The sequence below is a fragment of the Chelonia mydas genome, chromosome 1, assembly GCF_015237465.2.
Source record: "Chelonia mydas isolate rCheMyd1 chromosome 1, rCheMyd1.pri.v2, whole genome shotgun sequence".
NCBI classification, from domain to species: domain Eukaryota; kingdom Metazoa; phylum Chordata; order Testudines; family Cheloniidae; genus Chelonia; species Chelonia mydas.
In genome coordinates this window covers 254,259,336-254,272,987 of record NC_057849.1, presented here as the reverse complement: position 1 = coordinate 254,272,987, position 13,652 = coordinate 254,259,336, and positions in this window count along the sequence as shown.

The window sequence follows — 13,652 nt, the reverse complement described above, 5'->3', positions numbered from 1 at the left end:
ACAAACACCACAGACAAACAACACAAAACATAGATCCATCGTATTCTGAGTTATTCTTCCGCTGGCGCCAGCTTGCTTGTAGAGTCTAAAAACAAAAGAAACAATTTCCACCCCCCTGGTGGGGACAGATTATTGCTTAATAATAATACCACTTTCTTTTACAAATTTCCTTGCTAATTGCAGGAAAAACAGAGGAATTGCCCCCACATTTTCCTGTTTTTGTTCTATAGGCAGGCCAGGTTTCAATGGCTTTTATCTTTTAAGAGTTATGGGGAAATTATTCCACTGTTTAGTCATTAAATCCCTGAGTTTTCCTTCTTATACAGCAGACCAAGTTTATAATGTTTTTCCCGCTGTGTTAAGCTTTAAGTTTTATTTACAGGTAATAACTGAGAAACATCATTACCGTACGACCTTAAAGGGTTTTTCCAAAAATCATACACACTATACGTTGTTACAGGGGTACTTATTATCATTAAATTTATTAAAATTATCTTGTTATCCCATGCCTTTTATTTAGACAATTTGTTTGCTGACCAGGTGTGTCCTTTATCTGCAGCTCCTTTGTGCTGCTAGTTCTTTCCTTCCTTTATCATTTAGGTAATTTGCATTTTCACAGACGCTTCCTGCTTTTGGATTTAAAGCCATCAGCAGCTCAGAGACTATCTTAAAAGGTTTCAGAGTAACAGCCGTGTTAGTCTGTATTCGCAAAAAGAAAAGGAGTACTTGTGGCACCTTAGAGACTAACCAATTTATTTGAGCATAAGGTTTCGTGAGCTACAGCATCCGATGAAGTGAGCTGTAGCTCACGAAAGCTTATGCTCAAATAAATTGGTTAGTCTCTAAGGTGCCACAAGTACTCCTTTTCTTTTATCTTAAAAGGGACACAATCAACTTTCACCAGAGTTTTGATTACTTTTAACTTCTGCTTCCAAAACACACAGCAATCTGAAAAAGAAAACCCAACCTATTGTGGCTCCCTTTGGAGCCCTAATAGCATTTTAATTAAGTAGCATGGTATGTTTGCATTTCTTTTGCCCCTTCTACAATATACCCTGCACATGTTCTGGGGCAAATGCACATTCCTTCCATAGTTTAACTTCTATAACATTATCCAGATCCATTTTTACATAAGGTGTAACTATTTCTTTTTTTGCTTACAGAGTTTTCATGTACCTTTATCAAAGTGACAGTCTGATTACTCAGAGCCATTTTAAGACTCAGTGTTTCTAACATTGCTTCTTTTTGTTTTGTGCACTTCACCCCTGCTGTTGCTTCAGAAGGGCACTGTCTTTTTTTAATTTTTTTTTTACTACAACTCTCATCTGCTATTTTGTTACAAAAACAAACAAACAAAAAACAAACAAACAAACAAAAAGAATCCAGAATTATTTTTTTTCTATTCTCCTGATTTTGACTGCCCTGCTACAGCCACAACTTAAAAACATTTTAAATTTTGTAAAGCATTGAGTTACCTTTTAAGGGTTAAATGCCAAATCCCAAAGCCAAACAACACTAATTACCTGTATTTAGCAAAAAGGTCTGTCAGTTTTGCAACTTTGAATTAAAGAGTCAAATGGATTTTTAGTGGCATTATTTAAAACAAAAACAAAACCAACTGGTCCTTAGAACTTTACATATTTACACATACACAGACAGATACATACACATTTTCTTTCCCTTAACATCCCTTCCACACTGCTCTGTTTTTTTTACATCTTACATTCTCTTTATACATTTGAGGCAGTTAAGTTCCAATAGAACACCCTTACATCCTTTAGTGATTTTGATTACATTACCCAATAGTCAAACAATTTTGATCAGATTCTCTCTCTGCCTGCTGCCTGCAGCAGTCCCTTATAGATCATTTCTGTGGGAAAAGGGCCCATTTTCCCTCAGAATAGCTGTAAAGGCTTCTGGGGACAGAAGCGTAGTGGTGGTAGTAGCCACTCTAACTGACCCCCTTAGCCTAGACCATTTTTCCAGAAATTTACAGGGGTCCGGACTCTTCCTAAAATACATAAACTGAGCCAGCGTTCCTTTAGGGAACTGTCCCAACTTAGATGTCTGGTTACCCATACAGGAGGACTTTACACACCAATCACACAAGAAGGAAAGTCGGGTTCGTCAGAGTAATGCCCGGTGCAACACACAAAAGGAGCCCACAGGCTACTGCCTCAATCGCCCTTGCTTTCACACCAAGGGTTTTACCCAAGGCGCGGTGTGGCTGCGATTGTGCAGATTTCACTCACTCAGACCGTGGGGACAGGAACCCTTTGGTCAGCCGATCCCCAGACGGAGACGGCGCCCAGACTCAAACACACCACAGGGAGGACGGATAGACCCAGAGACAAGACAGTCCTCAGTCGGGACAAAACACAGAAATAATTACCTGACCAGATTCCTGATGTCAGATCCCGGGATCCCTACCAGAACAGAGTGGGAACCAACAGGTTCGATGGCGTAGACTTCACTGTGGTCATGCACCCTTTCGTTCTGGCGGAGGATCGCTCGGGCCAAATGCCCAGGTGCCAGCTTGCTACGGCCGTCCTAAGAACAGTCAGGATTTACACAGCCCCAGTGAAGACAGTTGCCATCTCGGTGGAACCTCCAAATTGTCAAAGTCAGATTCAGGACTCACATAATTTGTCAGACCACTCTGTTTATTAGCAAAGCGCCTTGCTAATGCACCCAGATGTGAGCCCCTCTCTGAGGCCCAAGATAACCTATTTATACAGCTAAGCCAAAGCCAATTTAACATAAGAGACAAAAGAAAGCAGAAACTGACAAATCTACATACATATCTTATTTGCATACTAACGTTTACCAATCTCCTAGCTCAGTAGGAGCGCTAAGTTAATTAGTTTGAGGACCCATTGTCTCACACTCCTTAATGTTTCTCTTCCTGACAACTATATTTCAACAAACCCTTCAAGTAGCATTTCTTTAATGAATTATAATTTCAATATAATTCATTCTACTTTCACAGGATCAAGGTTTGGGTGGTACTTTATTCAAATCAAAACACCCGATCCCTAACCACTTATTTAGATTGTCTTTAGCTATCTTGTAAAAGCCAGTTATACAAGTACAAAGGTGCCTTATATAGGTATAGCTTATTCTGCTTTCCATATGGGAATAAGCTACACAGGTATAAATGCCTTTATACCAGTACCGTATAACTCTGTCTGAACTGGGGAGAAGTGGATGTTGAATCACTCTCACTATATTGGTATATAGACAAAGCAGTACAACTTTCTGGTGCAGAAAAGGCCCCAGTTTGCTAATTTTACAAAGCCTTATGGCTAATTTTCTAGTGTGGCCTATTCTATCAGCATTGCACCCAGTATACACCTGTGACCTGCCTCACCTGCTGCCCCTTCATGACTTCATCCTCTCTGCTAGAGAAAATAAACTTGGTGAGTGAATCCACCCCAAACAAACAACCTGATCCCACTCCCAGCTGCCAAAACTTTTGTTACAAGTATGGATGGTGGAAATTTGCCTGAGGACCCCATAGCTTACTACGCAGAGGATGACTTACTGTCTAAAACCTAGGCTGGGCTTTGGTTTAGAGCAGGGGACTGGGAGTCAGAGTGGATTCTGTTCCAAGTTTGCTACTGATTTGCTTTGTGATCTCTCTGTCTCAGCTTCCCCATCTGTAAAATGGACATAATAATCCCTCCCTCCCAGGGATGTTGTGAGGGTTAGTTACTAAATCTGGAGAAAGCTCTTTGAGAGAATCAGGTAAAAGGTGATAGAGGAGTGCAAATATCATCAGCTTGGCTTCATCTGCCAGTGGAAGTCATCCACATGGCAACATACTCAGGCTCAAAAAAATGGAAAAGCTTTGGCTCTTTACAAACATACCCTTACTGTGTCCTCTAAAATATCAGTGTTTGCAAGTGAATGACACCAAAGCTCAAGAACTGATTCCTCTTCTCCCCAAAGGAGAATGCTGTTCTTGAGTTATAGACCATGGTAGATGAAGGGAACTAACGGGTCTGCTGGAATGCAGAATGAAAATGGGGAGAAGAAATAATCACAGGTCTCTGTGCCTGAAAGATATCTAGTCTAGCAGCTCATCGCCTGGACCTCGGTAGTGCCAGTGCTTTGAACCCGACAGAAATGTGGCAAGACTCTGAATATTGTGTGAATCTATACACACACACAGGTCCCTGGGCAACTGCCTCTGGACAGTCCACAGCTACATACCGATGCCCCTGAAGAATACTCTCTCACACACACAGGATTAAGGGCATTCAACACTGGCATCCCAAAGCTTTTACTCCTTTTAAGATGTGAGGATGAAACCAAAATAATCCCTCAACCCATGACATTTTCTGAATGAGATGTCTGCGGCTGGCATAGTATCTGAAGAACCCAGACCCTGAGTGGCTGCCAATGTCTGCCTGGGTGCTCTCACCCTCTTGCCAGTGCTGTATTTAGTTTTCCAGATTTCACGGCAAACAGCTTGTGAAGCCTGAGTGCCCATTACCATAAGATGCTCCGTGGGAATCATAAAAAGAAAAGGAGGACTTGTAGCACCTTAGAGACTAACAAATTGATTTGAGCATAAGCTTTCGTGAGCTACAGCTCACTTCATTGGATGTATCCAATGAAGTGAGCTGTAGCTCACGAAAGCTTATGCTCAAATAAATTTGTTAGTCTCCAAGGTGCCACAAGTCCTCCTTTTCTTTTTGCGGATGCAGACTAACACGGCTGCTACTCTGAAACCTGGGAATCACGCGAGGCCTGTGGGGGAGAAGGGAAAAAAACACATACTTCCGTGCTGGGTGCTAGCGTGACCGGACAGCAAATGTGAAAAATCGGGATGGGGGTGGGGGGTAATAGGAGCCTATATAAGAAAAAGACCAAAAAATCGGGACTGTCCCTATAAAATCGGGACATCTGGTCACCCTACTGGGTGCTGAGCATCCTTTGCAGCGTGAAGGGGAATTCCCCTGCAAGGCGCTGAGAATAAAGAGAGGGATTTTCAGAATGAGAAGAGAGAAATGAATGGGAGGGTTGGGGAAAAGAGAAAATGAGATGGAAGGAAAAGGCAAAATAATCCTGTTTCTAAGGCACACAGTGAAATGACTCTTCTCCCCAAAAGGGCTTTATTTCAAGCCAATGGGTTGCGGAGTCCTGGGAAGTGGACACGTCTAGTGCAGGGAGGCGAGAGTTGGGGGATAGGGGCAATGCCCCCCAGCTTCAGCTCCCTCTCTCTCTGCCCAGAGTTCTGCTGAATGTGACATTTTTGCCCGGTGCCTCACACACAAAACTCTGCTGCTAATTTTATGCCCAGAGTTCTGTTGCTGTGTAATTTGAGGCCACAGACTCCTTCAGCAGCCTGTTAGCCAGGGTGCACACCACTTCCAAAGCGACTCCTGCTGCCAAGGAGTGGGGGAGGGGAAGGAGCCAGGCAAGAGATAAGCCTCTAAACTTGTGTGGGCTGTATGGGTGACTATAGTCTAGAGCAGGGGTGGGCAAACTTCTTGGCCTGAGGGCCACATCAGGGTTGCAAAACTGTACGGAGGGCCGGGTAGGGAAGGCTGTGCCTCCCCAAATAGACTGGCCCCCACCCCCTATCCGCCCCCTCCCATTTCCCACCCCCTGACTGCCCCTCTCAGAACCCCCGACCCATCCAACCCCCCCATGCTCCTTGTCCCCTGACCGCCCCCTCCCAGGACCCCACCCCCTATCTAACCCCCCCTGCTCCTTGACCCCTGACTTCCCTGACCCCTATCCACACCCCTGCCCCCTGACAGGCCCCCCGGGACTCCACGCCTATCCAACCCTCCCCCACCCCGCTCCCTGTTTGCCCCCGCCCCCAGAACCTCCGCCCCATCCAACCGCCCCCACCTCTCCCTGTCCCCTGTCTGCCCCCTGGGATCCCCTGCCCCTTATCCAACCCCCGCCCCCCCACCGTGCCGCTCAGAGCGACAGGAGCTCGCAGCCGCGCAACCCGAGCCTGCCACGCTGCCTGGCAGGAGCGGCGGGCCAGAGCGCTGGCGGTGCGGTGAGGTGAGGCTGCGGGGGAGGGAGGACAGCAGGGGAGGGGCTGGGGGCTGGCCTCCCAGGCTGGGCGCTCCGGAGCTGGAGCACCCACAGGGAAAATGAGCAGGTGCTCCGCACCCACTGGCAGCCAAACTCCGCCCCCCTCCCTTGAGCGCGCTGCATTCCTGCTCCTCCCCCTCTCTCCCTCCCTCCCTCCCTTCCAGCACTTCTGTCCGCCCCCAAACAGCTCAAAGGAGGAGGCAGGGAAGAGGCGGGGCGGGGACTTGGGGAAGGGGGTGGAATGGGGGCGGGGTGGAAGCAGAGCAGGGGTGGGAAGAGGCAGGGCGGGGATGGGAACTTGGGGGAAGGAGTGGAGTGGGGGCAGGGCCAGGGGCAGAGGGGGGGTTGAGCACCCACCGGCTGGAGCAGAAGTTGGCGCCTATGCCTTTGTCCCCCTCCTTCCATGACAAGCAGCCCTGCCATTCTCTGCTGATTATCTTACGCAGGATCCACACTTTCTAGGAAAGTGGAGGAAGCACTGAATTAAACCCAGATTCCACACCGCTTACGCCTCCCCTGCAGCTGACACTGCAAAATGGAGACCACCCAGCACTGCTCTCCTCTTCCCACTCCCAGTTCCCTTCCTCTTCAATGCACCAGCCAGCAGATGGAAAAGGGGAATGACGTGTTAAAGAGAAGAAAACAGACCATGACAGCAGAAGAAATGGAGGGGACACCCAGCCCCCTCCCAGTTGGTACGTATCAGACTCCTTTTCTTTCCAAAAAGATCATGGGTTTGCACTGTTCAGGTAGCAGGAAGCAAATCGTCCCCCTCCATATGCTCCATTCTAGGCCCTTGTGACCGACACACCATTGTAATTCACCATTGTATTCACACCCAACACACCATTGTAATAATCTCTGTCCAAAATATGCCTTGTGAGGTATCATTTGACAACTAATAACTCGCTGGTCAATAATATCATGGTGCCATGAGTAGCAACATTATATGTAAAGTTATGCATTCCCTCTGAATGATGTTGGTAGCACATGTTCAAACTCACATAGCTCTGATGAGGAAGGGGTGGTTAAACAGATCTATCTTAAACCGTGGAATGTGTGTTTACCCCAATTTACATATAAGTAGTAAACAAAGTGCTTGAGACAGCCGGGGGCAGGAACAGATCGGCCTGCATTTTAGCAAACAACAGCATGGAACCTCTTCCACCATGAGACTCTTTGTCTGCATCCTCATAGTGGGAATTAACTTTATCTAGGGGGAACCCTCAGGAAAATGCGTTTCAAAGGGTGACTGGACTGTAAAAGTGAGGGGCAAAAACACCCCATGGTACCTCTCCCTATCTCTCTCTCTCACTTTGGGAGAGATCCTGACCTGAAATTTGGCCATCCTTGTTGCTGGGAGCACATGGTAAGGATTTTATCTTGAGCCAAGTCTAGCTTGTTAAGTTTTACCACTAGAAAGCATTTTATCTTTATTTCTCTTGTAACCATGTCTGATTTTAATGGCTTGAACTTGTACTCACTTAAAATCTCTCTCTTTGTAGATAAAAACCCTTGTTTTAGTCTTAATCAAACTAATCTAGTGCTGTGTTTAAACTGAAATGTTGGGAAACTCCAATTAAAGTAGCAAATTGTTGCATATTGACCCCTTACCAGGGCAATAGACTTATGATATCTGAACTGTCCAGGAGAGGGCTGGACAGTGCAGAACACATGTCTTTGGGGAAAATTCAGAACTGGAAGTGTGTTGTGGTCATCCTGCAAGTAGTAACCGAGGCTGCTGGGCTCAGTGTTGCTGGCAGGCTGTAGCTATCCACAAATACTCGGTGTGACCTGCATGCTGGCTGGCTGTTTATGAGGAATCCAGGTGGGACTTGCACCAAAGAATTGTGAGGCACCCCGGGTTGCAGGGCAGTTGGTGACAATCCCTCACTTGTCTGGATTGCACCCCGAAATGTGATAGTGGCGTAGTCTAAACAGGATTTATATACAGCTTGCTATTTGAACTGAGAGTTACACTTTAAGCACGAGTGTAACAGTTTAAGTGAGTCTCAAGTGTGGTGGCTGGGAACAGTCAAAGAAAGGCTACAGTTTGTTGTTTTCTGTTTGTTTATTTCAGATGAAAGACAGAGAACAGAAGCAGAGGCAAGATGAGCAAAAAAACATATGCCAAATGCACCAAAAAATAGAAGAATTGTGTTCAGATCACTGCTTATTCCATGCTGAAAAAAAGCCAGAGGAGTTAAGAAGCCTCCTCATGGATTATGACAAAGCCAAGGGAGGGCAGGCAGCTTGCTTGGACTCATCTGAGGTCCCAGAGTTTACAGCTTCAGGAAGAAATAGATCCACCAGCTTACAAGTTAGCCCCGAATGGATGCAGCAGTAGCGAAAGAAACTGCAGTTGGAAACCCTTTGGATCCAACACGAATGGGAAGAGAATGAAAAGAAACTAGAAAAGGACAATAAGAAATGTCAGTGTGAAATCAAGATGTGGGAACTAAGGGTAGACAATCCTCAAGCAATGATCAGTCCTACCCAAGAAACCCCCAGCATTGTGCCCTGCATACAAAGAAACAGACTGTATTGAAGAAAGGCTATGAGAAGTATCAATGGCAACTGGGAACCACATCCTACCCAAAGAGGGAAGAAATGTATCCTTGTGGTAGTGAATTTTGCCACTAGCTATCCTGAAGCAGTTGCTCTAACACAGGGGCTGATTCTGTGGCAAAAGCCCTTTTCCCTATTTTTAGCACAATGGGTTTCCCTAAAGAGATTTTATCTGACTATGAGTCAAATTTCATGTCTCAGCTGTTTAGTGAGTTCTGGAAGTTGTGTGGGGTGAATCAAAGCTGCACCACATCACCCAGAGACAAATGCACTAGTGGAGAGGTTTAGTGGAACTCTGAAATCTATGCTGGGAATGTATGCAAATAAGAGAGTTCAAGACTGGGGTGAAATGCTACCCTATTTGCTATTCGCTTATAGGAGGTGACCCAAGAAACAACCAGGTTCTCCCCATTTGATATCCTATACAGAAGGGAAAGTGAGAGAACCCCTAGATCTCCTCAGAGACTCCTGGGAAGAGGACCCTGAGGCTAAGGGAGAACCAGTAACTGAATATGTACAAAGGTTCAGAAAAGAGTTAAAAGATATTACGGGTATTGTTGACACTAACTTCAGGGGTAGTCAGTCCAATCAAAAGGAGTGGCCTGACCTACATATTTGTAAACAGTCTTTTGAAATAGGGGACTTGGTGTTAGTATTAAACCCTGTGAAAAAAATACAAAATGCAAAATTCTTGGGAAGGATCTTTACAGGTGATAGAAGAAGTGAATAAAAATACATATCATATTAAAAGGCCTCATGGTAATGCTGACCCACATCTGGTGTATGTAAACAAACTTAAAGCTTATCACAGCAGAGAAGTCATGGTAAACATGATCTGTTGTGTAGAAGGGGAAACTGAGGCACGCCACCTCATTGATTTGTCCAGCTTGACAAAGCCCTGGCTGGGATGATTTAGTTGGAGATTGGTCCTGCTTTGAGAAGGGGGTTGGACTAAATGACCTCCTGAGGTTCCTTCCAACCCTAATCTTGTATGATTCTCTGGAAAGCATCAATATCTGCAGTGAGTTAACACCAGTTGAAAAGGCAGAGGTGTTACCTGTGCTGCAACAACCCAGAGAAGTGTTTTCCAGCAAGCTGAGGAAGACTCACTTGTTGATTGATAAAATCATTACTGGAGGAGCATAGCCATCTCCCAGCATAGAATCATAGAATCATAGAATATCAGGGTTGGAAGGGACCTCAGGAGGTCATCTAGTCCAACCCCCTGCTCAAAGCAGGACCAATCCCCAATCAAATCATCCCAGCCAGGGCTTTGTCAAGCCTGACCTTAAAAACTTCCAAGGTAGGAGATTCTACCACCTCCCTAGGTAACGTATTCCAGTGTTTCACCACCCTCCTAGTGAAAAAGTTTTTCCTAATATCCAACCTAAACCTCCCCCACTGCAACTTGAGACCAGTGCAAGACCAGTGCAGTGAAGTGTTCTCCGACTGGTTTATGAATGCCAATCCTTGCCTACAGACAGCCCCCCAACCTGAAGCAAATACTCACCAGCAACCACATACCACACAACAGAACCACTAACCTAGGAAACTATCCTTGCAACAAAGCCCGTTGCCAACTGTGCCCACATATCTATTTAGGGGACACCATCACAGGGCCTAATAACATCAGCCACACTATCAGAGGCTCGTTCACCTGCACATCCACCAATGTGATATATGCCATCATGTGGCAGCAATGCCCCTCTGCCATGTACATTGGTCAAACTGGACAGTCTCTATGTAAAAGAATAAATGGACACAAATCAGATGTCAAGAATTATAACATTCATAAACCAGTCGGAGAACACTTCAATCTCTCTGGTCACACGATTACAGACATGAAAGTTGTGATATTACAACAAAAAAACTTCAAATCCAGACTCCAGCGAGAAACTGTTGAATTGGAATTCATTTGCAAATTTGATACAATTAATTTAGGCTTGAATAGAGACTGGGAGTGGCTAAGTCATTATGCAAGGTAACCTATTTCCCCTTGTTTTTTCCTACCTCCTCCCCCCCCCCCGACGTTCTTGTTAAACCCTGGATTTGTGCTGGAAATGGCCCACCTTGATTATCATACACATTGTAAGGAGAGTGATCACTTTAGATAAGCTATTACCAGCAGGAGAGTGGGGTGGGAGGAGGTATTTTTTCATGCTTTGTGTGTATATAAAAAGATCTTTTACACTTTCCACAGTATGCATCCGATGAAGTGAGCTGTAGCTCATGAAAGCTTATGCTCAAATAAATTGGTTAGTCTCTAAGGTGCCACAAGTACTCCTTTTCTTTTTGCGAATACAGACTAACACGGCTGTTACTCTGAAACAGATACAAGAGTGTTTCAGCAAAGCCACCAGCAATGGTGGAAGGAGATCATCTCCCTTCTTCTCTTATTCTTTCTAAGCCAGCCCCTTCTGCATGCTGTAATGCCCAGGCAGACCCACGCTGTCTCTCCCTTCCCCACCTTCACAGGGGAAAAATCAAATCAAATTAATGTACATTTGAGGCAAAACATCAGCCTGTTCCTGCCTTTTTCAGTGCAGTGAATCCTTTGCAATAATAAGGTGTTGCCTTCATGATGACAATTCCTCCCCACAAGCACTCCTCCCAACCTCCTTTGTCCATCACTATGGACAGCACCTCCATCCTGCCTGTCACTCAGGCCTATAACCTGGGCATCATCTTTAACTTGGACCTATCTCTAGGTTCTCACACCTAGGCTATGGCTAAACCTTGCACATTCTTTCCATGACATCTCTAAAGTATGGCTTTTCCTATCCATCCCCACAGCTAAAACTCTCCTCAAGGCTCTCATCATCTTGCATCTTGATTACTGCAACATCCTTCTCCCTGTCCTTCACAAATGCAATCTTGTATTGCTCACATTCATTCAGAATTCTGCTGTGAAGATCATTTTCCTAGCCTGTTGCCTTGACGATGTCTCCCCTCTCTTTGCATTCTTCTACTGGATCACACTTCTCTATTGCATCAGACACAAGCTGCTTGTCTTCACTTTCAAGGCCCTTCACGGCCTTTCCCCATCCTACCTACCATCTCTCATTCACTATTGAAATGTCAGCTCCCACCCCTGACACCAGCCTCCATCACACACTTGTTACGTTTTCAAACAAGCACCTTTGTGTTTTCTCCCATGCTGCTCTCACATTTGGGAGGAGCTCCCCATAAATATTTGCAAAGCCATCTCATTATCCACCTTCAAATCCCTCCTCAAAACTCTCCTGTGCTGTGATGCCTACAAAAAACTTGACAACAGTTAGGCCACTGTTGCACTGAGACCATTTCCTATCATGCTGAACAATATTTTCTCATTGTTTCCTTTGTACTACCCCATCTGTCTATATCCATCTGTTGTCTCTTGTCTTATGCTTAGATTAGAAGGACTTTGGGGCCGGGATTGTTTTTTGTTCTGTTTGTACGTGCCGAGCACAATAAGGTCCTGGTCCATGACTGGGGCTCCTAGGTGCTACAATAATAGAAATAAATAAATAATGATATTTAGGGTAAACTCATGATTTTGCTCAAGGAAGAGGAGATATGGTGAGATATCCCCTGGATGAAACTACTGAGTCTCTATGAGAAAATCCTATCCTGTATTTTTTTTATTTATTCATTGACTTAGATAGTGATTAACACAACAGTAGATAAGCACTTACCATAAAATGCACAAATCATCAGGCATTGACCCAATAAGTGTCCATCAGTGTCCCACAAGTTACTAAGAATTCACCTGCCACAAACATCCAGCCAGAAAGAAACAAATCCCAACAAAGGCTTGGTTGAGCAAATGTGTTTTGCAGTTTTATCTGAAGATCATCCCAGGCAGATCATTGGGGAAGTGAATTCTAAAGACAAGAACCATAAATTGACAATGCCCTGCCACTGGCCATGAATAAATAATATCCAAGAACCATGCAGGAAATTCCCCTAGCTGTTCTCAACCATCATGGTGGAACATAGAGAAAGTGGTGATCACTTAGCCCTTGTCTACATTAGAAAGGGTTTGCCAGTGTAGTTATACTGGCAAACCCTCATAGTGGAGATGCAGCTTATACCAGCAAAAGATTTCTTTTGCCAGTATAGCTTATACCAGTTCCCCAAATGAAATAAGCTATGCCACCACAAGGACTTTTTTGCCAGTATAACTGCATCTACGCTAAGGCTTTTGTTGACATAGCTATGTCAATTTGAGGGGTGACTGTTTCACACTCCTGATTGACATCGGTATGCCAGCAGAGCCTTTGAGTATAGGACAGTTATGATAAGGTGGCCCCTGCGTGGAGCACCCTCCAGCAGCAGGCTGTGACTGAACAGGCCTGTCTGCCTCAGTTTCCCCTTGCAGAGTTCCCAGTAACTCCACACCAGGCTTTTTCTCTGTCTCAGTAATACCCCTCTTTGAGGCCAGTTAATTACCAAAACATAGTCCACACAATATATAACAAAAGCCCCAAAACACAGTCCATTTATCACCCCCAGTGAATGTAGTCCTTAAAATCCCATATCCTTGTCCATCAATATAGCACATACCATGCTCCAGCATCTTCCACCACACCCTCCACTTTTGTCCTTTTGCCAGGACAGCCACCCAGCCCTTCCAGCTGGAATGCATCTCTGCTCGTCCCAGCGGGAACCCCCAAAGCCTTGCTGCTGGGAGTTCATCCTCATCAAGAGAGCATCCCTCAGCTGTCTGGCTCCAGCTCTCCAACATAATGTCAGCAGGTAAGCCCCACTACTGCTCCCCCGCCTTCAGCTCTGTCCAGTTTAGAAGTCATCAGGAACACCCTGGGCTGCTCTCCGGCTTTCAGCCCTCTCCAGCCCTGCCTCTCTGGCTTAGGGAGGTCAGCCAGCAAACCCCTCTTGCTGTTCCCCTGCCTTCACCTTCCCCATAGGAACCTCCTCACAGCTTCCTTCAGGGACCTCCCACAGTCTCCTAGTTTCTAGCGGCTTCCACCTACCAATCTTCTGACTCTCCTAGGCTGTTGTCAGGCAGCTCTCACTCGCCC